This window comes from Thunnus albacares, chromosome 9 (genome assembly GCF_914725855.1).
Source record: "Thunnus albacares chromosome 9, fThuAlb1.1, whole genome shotgun sequence".
Taxonomy (NCBI): Eukaryota; Metazoa; Chordata; class Actinopteri; order Scombriformes; family Scombridae; genus Thunnus; species Thunnus albacares.
The window spans coordinates 29,044,653-29,057,642 of NC_058114.1; the positions used below are offsets into that span (position 1 = coordinate 29,044,653).

A 12,990-nucleotide genomic window follows, 5' to 3' on the forward strand; every position below is an offset into this window, starting at 1 on the left:
TCCACGTGTACATCTGCAAAGGGCCGAATTTGATCATTTGTGGTCATAGTTAACAGGAGTGTCTGTACGTGTGGATAATATAAAAGATTTTTCTTTTGTCTGCTGTCGTGTTAGACGGTAGGGCTCTCAGAGCGGCCAGGACGGAGCGTCTCTAATTACCACCGCGAGAGAGGTCATCAGCAAGAATGTCACACACCTTTCGACTCTACCGCTTTCTCCCAGAAATCACTATGATGAATGTGTCGTCAGAACGCAACTAGATAAGACATACAAGTGAAAAAAGTTCAATTTTGTGCATCTATTAAAATGATTTGGATCTTAACCTCACAGTCAATGTAGTTATTTAAGAAAATATATATAATGCAATACAAATTTGTAGATGTAAAACAATTCTCACATGAGATGGCATACTTTAAAATATGAAATTTCAGAAATCGATGCAATTATTATCACATCAAAGCTGCATATATTTGCAACTTATTGTTTTTTCCTTTCCTCTGATAATTCTCAATGGTCTGCCTCCCATATCTCATGCCCACATCAGCCGGTGGTCTTTGCACGCCTTCCCACCTGAGTTTGTATCGTCTCTTTGAGCACCTTTGATTCCTTGGCTCTTTCTAGGTTTGTCAAAAACGACTGGGGGGTCTTTGGAGAAAGATGAACAAAGACATTTGTTTCCAGCTATATTGCCACCATCAATGGCAACATCTTGCTTGTTAGCTGTGCAGAGCGAATGGGAATGTGGATAGGGGTATTTGGAGGTGGAATAAAGGAGATGCTATCCAAGCTAAATGAGGGAAGATTCACACAGTATAATGAAGGCTGGACCCATGGCTTCACGGCTGATGTGTATCTAAAAAGGCCTGGTAAATACTGTTTCGGAACAGAAGGCTTTATCTGCAGATATACATATCCCCTGCAACCACTGGCCCCCACATGAGGGCCCGAGCTATCTTTTGGATCACTTTTATTCTTGTTTTTTTATCTGAAAGGGTGGAAAAATGTGAGACTTCATCAGTTTAACTCTTTGAGAGTTTATGTGAAATTCTTGTAGATAGAGATTCAGAGGAAATGTTGTATATTCTAGTAAAAAAAAAAAAAAAAAATAGAAACATAAGAATCTAAAAGTGGAGAATAATCTCTAAACATTTAAGTTCTTTCGATTCTAATCTACATTTCTTCATGACAGATGTGTCAACAGTTGACAGTTTCTTTATATAAAATAGGGAGTCTTTAGCCAGTGGTGCTAAAGTTAATGCAAGTAGCAGAAAAGGAGGTTCAGAGCACTTCATTTTGCCCATAATTTATTCCACAGGGTTTGGACAATCTCACAGCCTTCCCCCAAATTGAGTGTTAGTGATGTAGTGCGTGTACTGTATATGTGCTGACCTGTAAAATGGCATGAGAGCTACTTTTGAATATATTTAAGATATTAGGGTCCAAAATCTAAGTTACTGGTGACCTACGCAAACATATCCGGCATCAGCAAAACTAGCGACATTACTGTTCTCTCCATCTTCCCCAATTCAAAAGACTACAGATAAAATACAGAGAATTTCAATGATTTCAAAGGTTTTGTCAAAGGTACGAGTAGAGAATTAGCTTTTAATGATTAACTCTCATGTAGATACTGTATTTTACATCAGTAGAGTATCTGAACTCTCGCCACTCTGAATAGGCTGGTATCATTTTATTTGGTGGAATGTCTCACATTAAAAATAGTATAAATTGGTAGTGTGCCCGGGTCAAGCCAAATGTGCAGTTCCAAATTATGTAGGACGCTCATACAAATTTCTCCTCCAGTTTTGTCCTTCTAATGTCACTTCAGCATTTTGTCAGTTTATTTACAGTTATCTGGTCTGGATAAATAGATAAAAAGAGGACTTTGGTATTGACTGCATGAGACTGCATGGAGCAGCTACAATAAGGTTTTCTCACAGTGTGTGGCCACACCATAACCCGCCTGAGGCATAAGCAAAGCAAGTGATCACCTCAGGCCCTGTGGTCATCAATGGGGCCCCAAGCAAGCTGTAACATTTTTATCAAGTATTTTATTGAATTATCTCATGTCATTGCTGTTTCTTATTAATACCACTTTCCAAAAGAAAGTATTGCATGTGTTGACCATTTTTTCTTCAAAAATGGATCTGTACTGTATACAGACCATAACAAATAAAACCTACTGTGGCATTACATATAATATTTAGAAACTAGGAGTACTATTTTGAGGTTTCTAGTTGTTGATGTACTCATTTCCAAGTTCTCTTCTATAATAATTATTTTCTTACATACACTAATGACTCTTCACTTCACTATTGGCCTTTTTCTGAACAGACATCTTCACAGGTGTCACTAATAACATTAACAATGACTCTGTTCTATGTCCTAGTAAGCCATGACAGTAGCTGTGTCTGAAATCACTCCCTGCACACTGAGTAGTTTACTCTATAGTGAACAGTAAATTAAGATTTCAGACATTCATGTAATCTTGCGTTATGACTGACAGGTATAGCGTTGCACGACTGTAATTTTTTGCATCTATAAAATGCGACACATTGCTTTGTGTGATTGTTAGCAAAAGGTAGTTCATATGCTACGTTTTATGTTCTGTTGTAGTGAACTTTTGAGTGCACTGTATAAATTTGCATAAATGTATTGATTTGGACATTTAAATAAAATGGTGAACATTGAAAATAGTGCACTATATAATGAATAGGGAGTGATTTCAGACAGTGTCAAAGTGAGCTAGTATGGACGCTGAAACCAAAGGAGCTAAATGGAATTCAGCCATTGTTAATTTTATTATTTACACCCGTGCTTTTCCTACTGTGACATGTCAACATGTTTTCTGTTAAAGCAGAACAAACATCCAAAAATATTCTGTGTTAATTGTTTTTGTTAAATATAATTAACAATGAGTAAAATAAGAAACATGCAGTTAAGTGGTGCGAATTGTGTAAGAACAATGATTTGATTAAGTTTTTGGACATCTTTTTGTGAGAAAATGTTTGACACTGGCTGGTGAATTGTCACAGCCCTCTGCTGGAATTTAAACGCACAATATGTAATTTCAGCTGCTAGGGGTCTCTAAATCAAAACAATAACAAAAGACGGAGTGTGATGACGGTGTGAAGTAGCAAGGGATCATGGGAGTTGTTGTCTTCGTTGTTAAACCATGGACGTATAAAGAGAACGAGCGAAAGTCACTAGTGCGCATGCTCTATGGGCCGCACAATGCGGAAGATCCGGGTATTTTCCTACCGGGAAGTCGATTTTTTATTGCTTCATGCGCCACTGAGCAACTTTCATGGGAATGAACAGGGCCCCGTCTCCGACGCTGTATCCAGTTCTCTTAATACTTCCATGTGTTAAATAACCAGCTTCACCAGGATAGGATTACTCCAGTGTTAATCATTCAGGATGTTTTTGCCGGGAGCCGAATTACCCGCAGAGGTCTCCTCCTCTCCAGAACAAATGGACCCGGAGATTACAGGTAAAAACATTGAATAAAGCTGTTTCACCTAAAAAATCAGTGTTTCTCCGACGATGTATGGCGACCACCGGACGTCCGGTACGGGCTGTTAGCTGAGCTGCTGCTAACGCTTGTTTGCTTTATTTCTCTTATAACTTTAGATACAGACGTTCGGCAGGTTTCTCCCGGGAGCCAAATTATCCGCAGAGATCTCCTCCTCTTCAGAAACAAACGTACACGCGGATTGAAATCTTTAAAATAATAATTAAAGCTGTTTTACCTAAAAAATCAGTATTTCTCCGACGATGTTTGGTGACCACCGGACTTCCTGGAGGGGCTGTTAGCTAAGCTGCTGATAACGTTAGCCCAGTTTATTTCTCTGACACTTTAGATCCAGACGTCCAGACTAAAATCCTTCTTCCGGCTAACAGATATAGTTAAAAGCGACCCAAATTTATCATGAAAATGTGGCTTAAAACTGAATAAAAGTAAATTTATTACAGTTTCTATGGAACAACCACAACGCCGATGTATTATCTTCTATGCGTGTAAGGTACTCTTTAGTAGACGCCACTGTAGCGGACAAACACAGCGCCGCCATATGCATCTTGTGCGTGTTTACTCTTTGGAGGAGGTTTGACGCCATTGACATGCGACCAAATGAAACGGCCCATTACTTTGATTAAATTACAGATTTCTCTGGGTTTGAACATTGTTGGAAACATTTGGGGTAATTTAAGTACACAGCTCAACAAAATATATAATATAGGTCTAGTTGTTTTTAGACATTTTAATGTGGAATAATTACATATTGTACCTTTCATTTTGGGGGGGGGGGGGGGGGGGGGTAATCAGTGTCAGCATTACTCTGGATAATCCAAAGAACAAGCGATTTGAACTACTGTCTATTGAAAACTGTTGACAGCATGTTTTTTTGTTTAAATGGGAGGTTTCAATTGCCTACTTTGACCATTCCTTAACAAATCCAATGAGATAAGATTAGGTAATGTTGGGTGTGAAGTTTTGCTGAAACTGTAACTTTCTGTCGAATTATGTTTCTCTCTTAATGATACAATAGTTCCATATGAATGTAATTAGCAGGAGACACTATTACGTTTATCTAAGTAATATTAGTGTGTGAAGGCCTCTAACTTTGCATACAGCTCACCAGAGTCTTAGCAATATTTTTTGTGACTCTGCCTATGAAGTTGTATTTATATGTTGTACAAAGGACAGATAAAATTGAGGATTTTCTGATGTTTTCTGCCTTATGGCAAACAGCCTGTGGCCCAGTGCAGGCCTGAGAACTGATGGTCTGGAATCCCAGCTGTAGGCAACAAGATGCAAAGAGATGTGGAAATTGACAGACATAAATAATGAGTAAGCCTGGGCAATCCCTTTTAGGCCCAGTGGAAATCACAGTATTGGTTGCAAGGAGTGCCAAGGCCTTGGCTTAGATGGTGCAGGTTGTGTGTCCTCTACGAAACAGATTGTTTGCTTTTTTTCCTGTCACTGCAATTGAGCTATTGCGAAGGAGAAAAAAAGAGTAGGAAAAAAGGTCAACTGGATGTGAAGATCCTATTATCAGCAATCTTCCTCTGGCTTCCATAAGCAGCTTGTTTCTAAGCTGCAACCTAGCCAAGCATGAAGAGAATATAATTTCAGCCAATCTCCTGGTAGCATGGGTGCACAGAAAGCCATTGTAAGGCCAGCAAAATAGTCACAATAGAGTCACTGGCCCTCCTGATAAAGATCTGCATAGGTAATGCCAGGGCAGCAATGAAGGCAATTTTTGCTTCCTCACATTGAACTCAACTCCCTGACTCTCACCACTGTCCCCTGATAAAGGAATAGATGGATAGCAGTTTTTGTTGTGTATGTAATTACGAGTGGCGCAGCACAGTGGAAACTCAAATAACTTCAATAATGAACTACTAGCTACTTCTTCACACTTTATCTGACAACCCTGACTTTTGTTTGCATCTTAAAATCCCCAAACTCATTGTTTTTTATCTTTAAAAAGGTTGGCAGGAGATTATTATTTTTGCTTTAGCACAGTAAAGAGCTGATCAGGACTTTCCCATGTTTGAACATTGCAGTAGAGCTTCTTATCTGTAAAGGCTATATGTCTATGAGACCAACTCCTCAAAACTCATTAAACCATCAATAAACTTAAAGTAAACTAAAACTTCACAACTGTCACCACCTTTCAAAACCATTCCCATTATACGTAGTCCAGTCACCTGTTGTTAATCTAAAAATGCTGATCAGAGCAGCTTTAAGAATGATGTCAAAAATACACTAAAACAAGCAAATAATACATGTCACTTCAAAGTTTTATGACTGTGGGCACAAAAGACCTTATAAATCATTCTGGCTTTCTTGGCTGGCAGGTATTCATTAAACTTGTCTATTGGGATGCTTCATAGATAAAACAGTCTTCAGTTTAATCATTTTTAGCTCATATTAGACAACAAAAAAGAGCATACTTCTGTCCCATGCTACAATAACAACGGTTTAATAGAGCTAAAAAGGTTGTATGACCTTCATTTTCTTTATTTTGTTTTGCCAATTGGCCTTTGCATAACTGTGATAATACAGTACACTCTGAGGTGTTGTGAGATAGAAAATAATGGAGTATTCATCTCCAACTCTTCCATTATCTGTCTATTGTCTCTTAGTCACCTTGTCGTGCATTATCACTTAACCTTTAAGCAGTGGTGGCACCTAGCAGCAGATAATGGTTTGGAGGATGCTGTCTTGAAGTGCCTCATTCATGTTCATAGTTCCCTGAAATAAATACAGTAGACAATTAAACTCTAAAGTAGTAAGGAGAAATCAAGTTTTGAAGGAGAAGCAGTTACTTTAAAAGCAGACTTAAAACAAGCTTTTTGCCCTTTGTCACATCTTCTTTTAAGTCAAATAAATACTTTTGTTTGCTTTTTTTTAATTCATTTCAAAGAAAAGGAAATTATCCCTACATTTGCAGTGGCTCCTAAAGACCAACAAGCATAATTCCTATTCTAAGAACGAAACTCACTCAAACATAGAAGAGCAGTAAACATTCAAATCTGTTGTGATGCACCTTATCTAAAGATATTTCCATTTTCAACCTTCTCAGCTTTTCTTTTAGTAACATCAACTTTTAAAATTACTAAAAGCATTAAAAGTGATTCCTGGCTTACAGCAACAGCAGGTTACCATAACATTTTAAAATTCATTGCTCATCCTTCAATATAGCCAAGATGACACCAATATATGGTGCATTAATATACCTTTGCGGTCAATCAAGGCCACAGTAAATTGCCACATTTTTTAACAGAGTTTGGTGTGACATTGTACTCAGACAAGAGAACGGTAGATATCCGTTCTTCTATGAGATAAGCAATGCTTCTTGTTTCACAGGATGAATTGAGTGCTGCAGATTCACTCCATCCAGTGAGGATGATCATACCTGGTCGAAGCTGGATAAAGAACCTCTGTGCAAATTGATCACGATTATAATTATATCGCCGCTCTCAAACAGCACTTTTTCACAGATTAGCTATGTAAAGAGGGCCGTAATTAAAATGTATCTGACGTTACCTTGGCTCAGTCACAAGCCAACAATAGAGAAAGATGGCCACAGAAAACTGATGTGTAATCACTGAATAATTTTCAAAGTCAAGGAGTAGCATAGAGAAACATGCTAGACATGCTAGATCTGGTCCAGCTAACATGCTGGATCAGATGTATTTCTGATGACCAAAATAAAAAGCAGGAGAATAAAGATCACTGTGTTTCCTGAAGTTTGTTGCAGTGGCCTTGTGAGTGTGTGACCAATGGCAGGTGGTCCACATGTTGTACAGACATTTAGTCCATAAGGGAAAAATTTAATCCCATTTCCTCAAAAAAAAGATAGAGAGAAAAAAAGAAAATATTTGACATTTTTCCAGTAAAAAAAACAAAAACAAAAAGGGCTTAGATGTTTATTCTCCTGACAAACCTAATACAACCTCAATAGCTAGTGTGTTTTAAAAGTTTGGCAGAAGCAACTGAATTAATGTATTATCACATGCAAGTCTGAGCAACTGTGAGATCGAACCTTAAGCTGAGACTCTATGGAAGCAAATAAGGGTCCCAGATGAGGTGTTAGAGCTCGCACCTGTGTAATTAAAAAGGATGAAAGTGCTGGACTCAATTAGAGATACAGTACATTGTTTAAGGCACAATGTGGTAGTCTACCATGGCTACACTCAGGAAATAAAATAAGCATGGGCTCACCTTTTGAGCTCACATGGCATGCAAGCAAACCAGTCACAACGCAGAAAATATAATGTTAATCAACTTCCTGCTAATTTACTGGCTTACTTTTACCATCAAACTTACCTAAGCTAATAGCTAACGCTAACTTTATCTTAGTAAGCAAGTCAATATGAACCCGATACTATCTTCAAATTTACAATGAAGCTTCTGTAATCCCACAGGAGCTAAACTGTCCTAAATCCATAAAATTGTTAATACATAGTAGTAGCTAGCATTCATGTCTAACTATGTGTAATTACGGTATATGTCTTCAGTCTTGGTTTACCTTGAGCTTGAAAAGTTCCTTGCCAGCGTTGATGCTGCTACTTTGGTAACCCTAGTGGACATTTGCTAACATCCTAAAGCTACATTACTGTTCTAGCTGCGCCAATGGTATGAAATGGTACACACTTCCTGTATCCTAGGGGTACGCGGTCGCCTCTCATCCCATTCTCTAATCCCATTTAGACATGTCCCATGCTAACGGGCTAGCTTCACCTTTTCAGCTCCGCTGACAGCAACAGCAGGTTACCATAACATTTTAAAATTCATTGCTCATCCTTCAATATAGCCAAGATGACACCAATATATGGTGCATTAATATACCTTTGCGGTCAATCAAGGCCACAGTAAATTGCCACATTTTTTAACAGAGTTTGGTGTGACATTGTACTCAGACAAGAGAACGGTAGATATCCGTTCTTCTATGAGATAAGCAATGCTTCTTGTTTCACAGGATGAATTGAGTGCTGCAGATTCACTCCATCCAGTGAGGATGATCATACCTGGTCGAAGCTGGATAAAGAACCTCTGTGCAAATTGATCACAATTATAATTATATCGCTACTCTCAAACAGCACTTTTTCTCAGATTAGCTATGTAAAGAGGGCCATAATTAGCTTCATCTTTTCAGCTCCGCATCTCAACCTGCTAGCACCCAGGCTACAACATCAGCCTCCGGTGAAATTTAGTTATTTAAAACAAGGTGCAAATTCACAATATAATCAACCTTGGTGTGTTTAATCTTTATTTAAATTGCATTATGTTGATTATATGGAGCAGGAAGCAGGCAGATACACGGCTGAGCTAATGTTAGCATTAGTGCCTGGATAGTTAGCATTTAGCAACCTCCCACAATGAGAGAAAAGGGGTAAAATGGAAGTTCATGATAACGAAATGATAAACAAAACACACAAACAACACAAACACAGAGCTGCATAGATTACTGTGGCATTCAGGTTTATTTTCACGTGAATTAAATGAAGGTTGCCCTGACAGAGAAAAGAGATATCTGTTGCCAGATCTCACAAGAGTGTGTTGCAGACAGAGACAGACCTGATTTGTCTGTCTGAAAAATGCCATTTTAGTATCAGAATGTTCGGAAGATATGTGGTTTGTGAAAAATGTGTCCAATATTTACTCCAGTAAGTATGGTGCAAAAGTAATAATCTGTGCTCATGTTCACCTCTCCCATTGGAGTGAATAGACTCAGGACCTGCCTCTAGTCTCCTAAAGGGGCAGGTAGTGGTGAAACCATAGACTGTAAAAAAATATGGGTGAAACCCACTTGACACAGATACAGGAAATGACTCTTAGTGCGCTCGGAACTGTCTCTGGATGAGCGCAACGAAATCATCTACCCTCTGATTGGACAGATTGACTCTATGTTTGACCAATTGGATTCAGCTGTAAAAACTGGGTCAAAATTCATGCTTAACTTGTAGCTTGTAACTTCAGTGTTGCATACACAGGTAAGAAATGTGTGTGTGTCCGTCTCTCAGACTTTGTGAAACCTCACTGTTGAAAATATTCCTGCACAAATTATATCTGTGTCCACAAAACTTTTTCACACATGCACAAAATATTTCTAGAGCTGCAAAACTTTATTACACATTCACAAACTTGAATTTATGAGAATTTTTCTTTTCTTTTTTTGCAGTTCACACATTCAGTTACATGCATGCATTTTTTTCACATGCACACAAAAGGTGACATACAACTGCAGGCTGTGAAATTATTTGTGAACATCATTTCACAAGCTCAAAATATTAATGATCTTTATTTGCTTCCATAAGACTCCACCTGCACCTTCTGCTCTTCCAGCTCTTCCAGCTCTTTGCCCACTTGGCACCTCCACCTGACAAAGTAATTCATTGATCATGCTTGCATGCCATGTGAACACAAAGGATGAGGCCATGCTAACTTCATTTCCTGAGTGTAGCAGTGGTAGACTACCACATTGTGCCTTAAACAATGTACCGTATCTCATAATTGAGTCCAGCACTTTCATCCTTTTTAATTACACAGGTGCGAGCTCTAACACCTCACCTGGGACTCTGTGCTTCTGCCTTTGCTGTTGTCTTCATGTAGCTGCAAGGTTGCGCTTAACCAATAAAATAATGATAGTGGTCATTGTTAATATGTTTAATGGCTGAAAGCTCATCCGTATTTATCACACACTACACAGAAGCTGCTTTAGTCTCTATATAACACTATACTTATTCTGTGGCTACAAATTGTGAGCCATGAAAACCTTTCCATTTTAACGACAACCATTTTCCACTGCTTGTGTCACATTATGAGATACAAGCTATTTTTCAGTTTCTTACCTCTAAAGCTGTTATTATTATATAAATGTAATGTTTAATGTAATTGTGGTCAGAGATAACTATTACAGGATGATAATAAATGCTAAAAAGTGATGAAACAGTGGCATAAGTAGAGAAGAGTCATCAAGTCAGTGAACAGACTCATTAATGTCCGTTAAACATTAGCCACCATAAACTACAAGTCATACCAGACCAAGTATTGCTGAATTGAAATGACCAATATATTATGAATTCAGTTTTTCATTTGCAAGTGGAAGAGATGTTATTATTGAAAATGTTATAGTCTCACTTTGAGAGTGAGGGGCTAGTTAGTTGAAAAATATTGATGATTACCCCACTTAGACGGCACAAGTTTCGTACTCGCTCTACTTTAAATTTGTGTAGTTTTATTGTTTTAGGTTAGTCAAGCTTTTTACGTGTATCATCTTTAAAACTGGTGAACAATTTATGAATGTTAACTCATATGATATCATGTGCCTATGTTTAACACAGAGTTTATTTTTATTTTCAGTCCAAAACTAACACTCAAAAATCTGCTGAAGTTATAGTTAACCTGCAACCAGTGAGGAGCTAATTGTTGAGTTTATTACTAAAAAACATGCTGGATCACTTAATATGGAACTAATGACATGAGTACCGCTTTACTGTGTTGTCTTGGTTCTTGTTGTGTTGCTGAATAAACATTAACAGGAAATAATGGGTTTAAGTTAATTCAAAATGTGAATGTTTATTGCTGTTTATCTGCATTCTGATGCAACTATTCAAAATGAAAAATCCTTTAATAGGGTTGTAACAGCAGATGATGAAATATGACAGATGGCACAATCACAAAGACTTGGAATTGGTTGGCTGTCAAGCACATTGACTTTCAGGGTTTTATTCCTCCTACTGTGTCTATCTCTGCTACCACTTTGTTACTGTCCAAATTGTTGCATGATATTGCATAGATCATTGAGTCAATGTGTGACAAAACAAAGCCTAGATCAAAAAAGAGAAAATACATTATCAAAGAGCAAGTCTGTTTTTTTCTCTCTAGGCATTTATAACAGTTACAATCTCCAAGGGCTTCACATCGACCACATTATGAAAACAATAAATGAAAATTACACAATTTAACTTCAGTCTTACTGAAAACACTCATTCAAATAATGATGATTTTACTTTTTTAAGTGCTGTTAGCAAAAATGTCAACTGTCAAAGCTATTTTTGGGGGTCAATCACAAAAGGCACAGCAAATTAGCATTGACAGTAAAATGGTGAATGTGAAAGGATTCATTCAAACCAATTCATCTGTACCTTTTTAATCATGAATAATTTATTCAATTTGTGACAGAGTTCAATGATATTATATTTTAGGCTGTGCTTTAATGGACAATTTTAGTGAGAGATGAACTCAACACTTTTGTGTTAATTTTCACATTGGCATCTTCAAGTTACAGTTCAGTTAGAGGTCAATGATTGACAAAAGGCTTTCACCAAAGCCCATTGCCAACATGCTATTACATTTCTGTGTTGACTTTTGAAGCTAAGAAACTGTAAAGGGTACGTTTATTTTTTGTGTAATTATCAGACTTTTTCATTTATTCTTTAAAGTTTTAATTTAGCAGCCTAGTTTAGCAATGACTCTGGGCCTGATCAGAAAAGTAATCCTTGTCTGGGAGCACATGTGAGAAGTGGTTTTCAATTTCAAAGTCATCTGTGTTGAGTATCAAAACATGATTAGTGAGCATGGAGAAAAGTTTGGGATTTTGGGGTGCTATAATGTGGTGCTACAACAGAACCAATGAATGCACATTGTACACTGAGTGTAAAGAGTTTGGCTGGTAATTTTCTATATGTTTCTTATTGTCAACAAATCTCATGTGCAGAGCCAAACTAGCAATGAATCAATCCTACTTATAAGTATTGCACGTGTATCCAAAGTCTGATCATATCATATTCCTGCGTGCTGTAGATCTTTGTTTTTTTTCCAAAAACTATTAAAAACATGTAAATAACATGTTCTTTCATCATGGAGAGTTTTGGGCACGGTAGTATGTTTAGAGACAACTCCAAAGACGAATAACAGTGATCATGTTTTCAGTCTCTGAAGAGTAGTTCTGTGTAAGGCAGACACCACTGCGCATGTGTAGGAATGCGGTTCCGTTTACAGAGCTTTGATAACTTGTTGTGCTAGATATCACAACCTCTTGACTTTGAACTAAAATTCTTTGAGAAATGTGCAATATGCGGGGGTTTTAGCTGCAGCGGCGCTGCATCGGCCTTGCAAGAAAGTTGATCCAGATTCAACTTTTGGAGAAAAGCGACCCGACGTCATGCAGCTGTGGCCAATCACGGCTGGCAATCAGACAGATCAGAGCTGTAAAACTCGCCATGAGGGAGGACAGAGATGTTAATAGAAGGAAGGGAGGACATTTCTCTTTGTTTGATAACTTTCAAAGTTAGACTTTGCTGTTGGCTTCCTGACTCATTTTAAAAAAGACGAAACAAAAAGTTAGCGAGAGAGTGAATGAAGAGAGGGAGCGGTGGTAGTGAGAAAATTGAATCAGATCAATAAAACGTTATTTTCTGATTGTTTCACAGAGATTATGTTCTAGAGCACAAACATGCCCACACCCTCGCACA

The 12,990-nt window shown here is 37.8% G+C and overlaps 1 protein-coding gene and 1 long non-coding RNA gene across 4 annotated transcripts in view; one reads left to right on the top strand and one right to left on the bottom strand.

The window, feature by feature from the left end:
- Positions 1 to 12,990, bottom strand: part of scly (selenocysteine lyase) — a 372,304-nt gene that overhangs the window by 173,814 nt on the left and 185,500 nt on the right. The gene's annotated exons all lie outside the window — the stretch shown is intronic.
- Positions 3,457 to 12,990, top strand: part of LOC122989508 — a 35,381-nt gene continuing 25,847 nt past the window's right edge. For both annotated transcript variants that reach the window (XR_006405085.1, XR_006405086.1), the window contains exon 1: positions 3,457 to 3,493. This is a non-coding gene — a long non-coding RNA (uncharacterized LOC122989508). The remainder of the gene's footprint in view (positions 3,494 to 12,990) is intronic.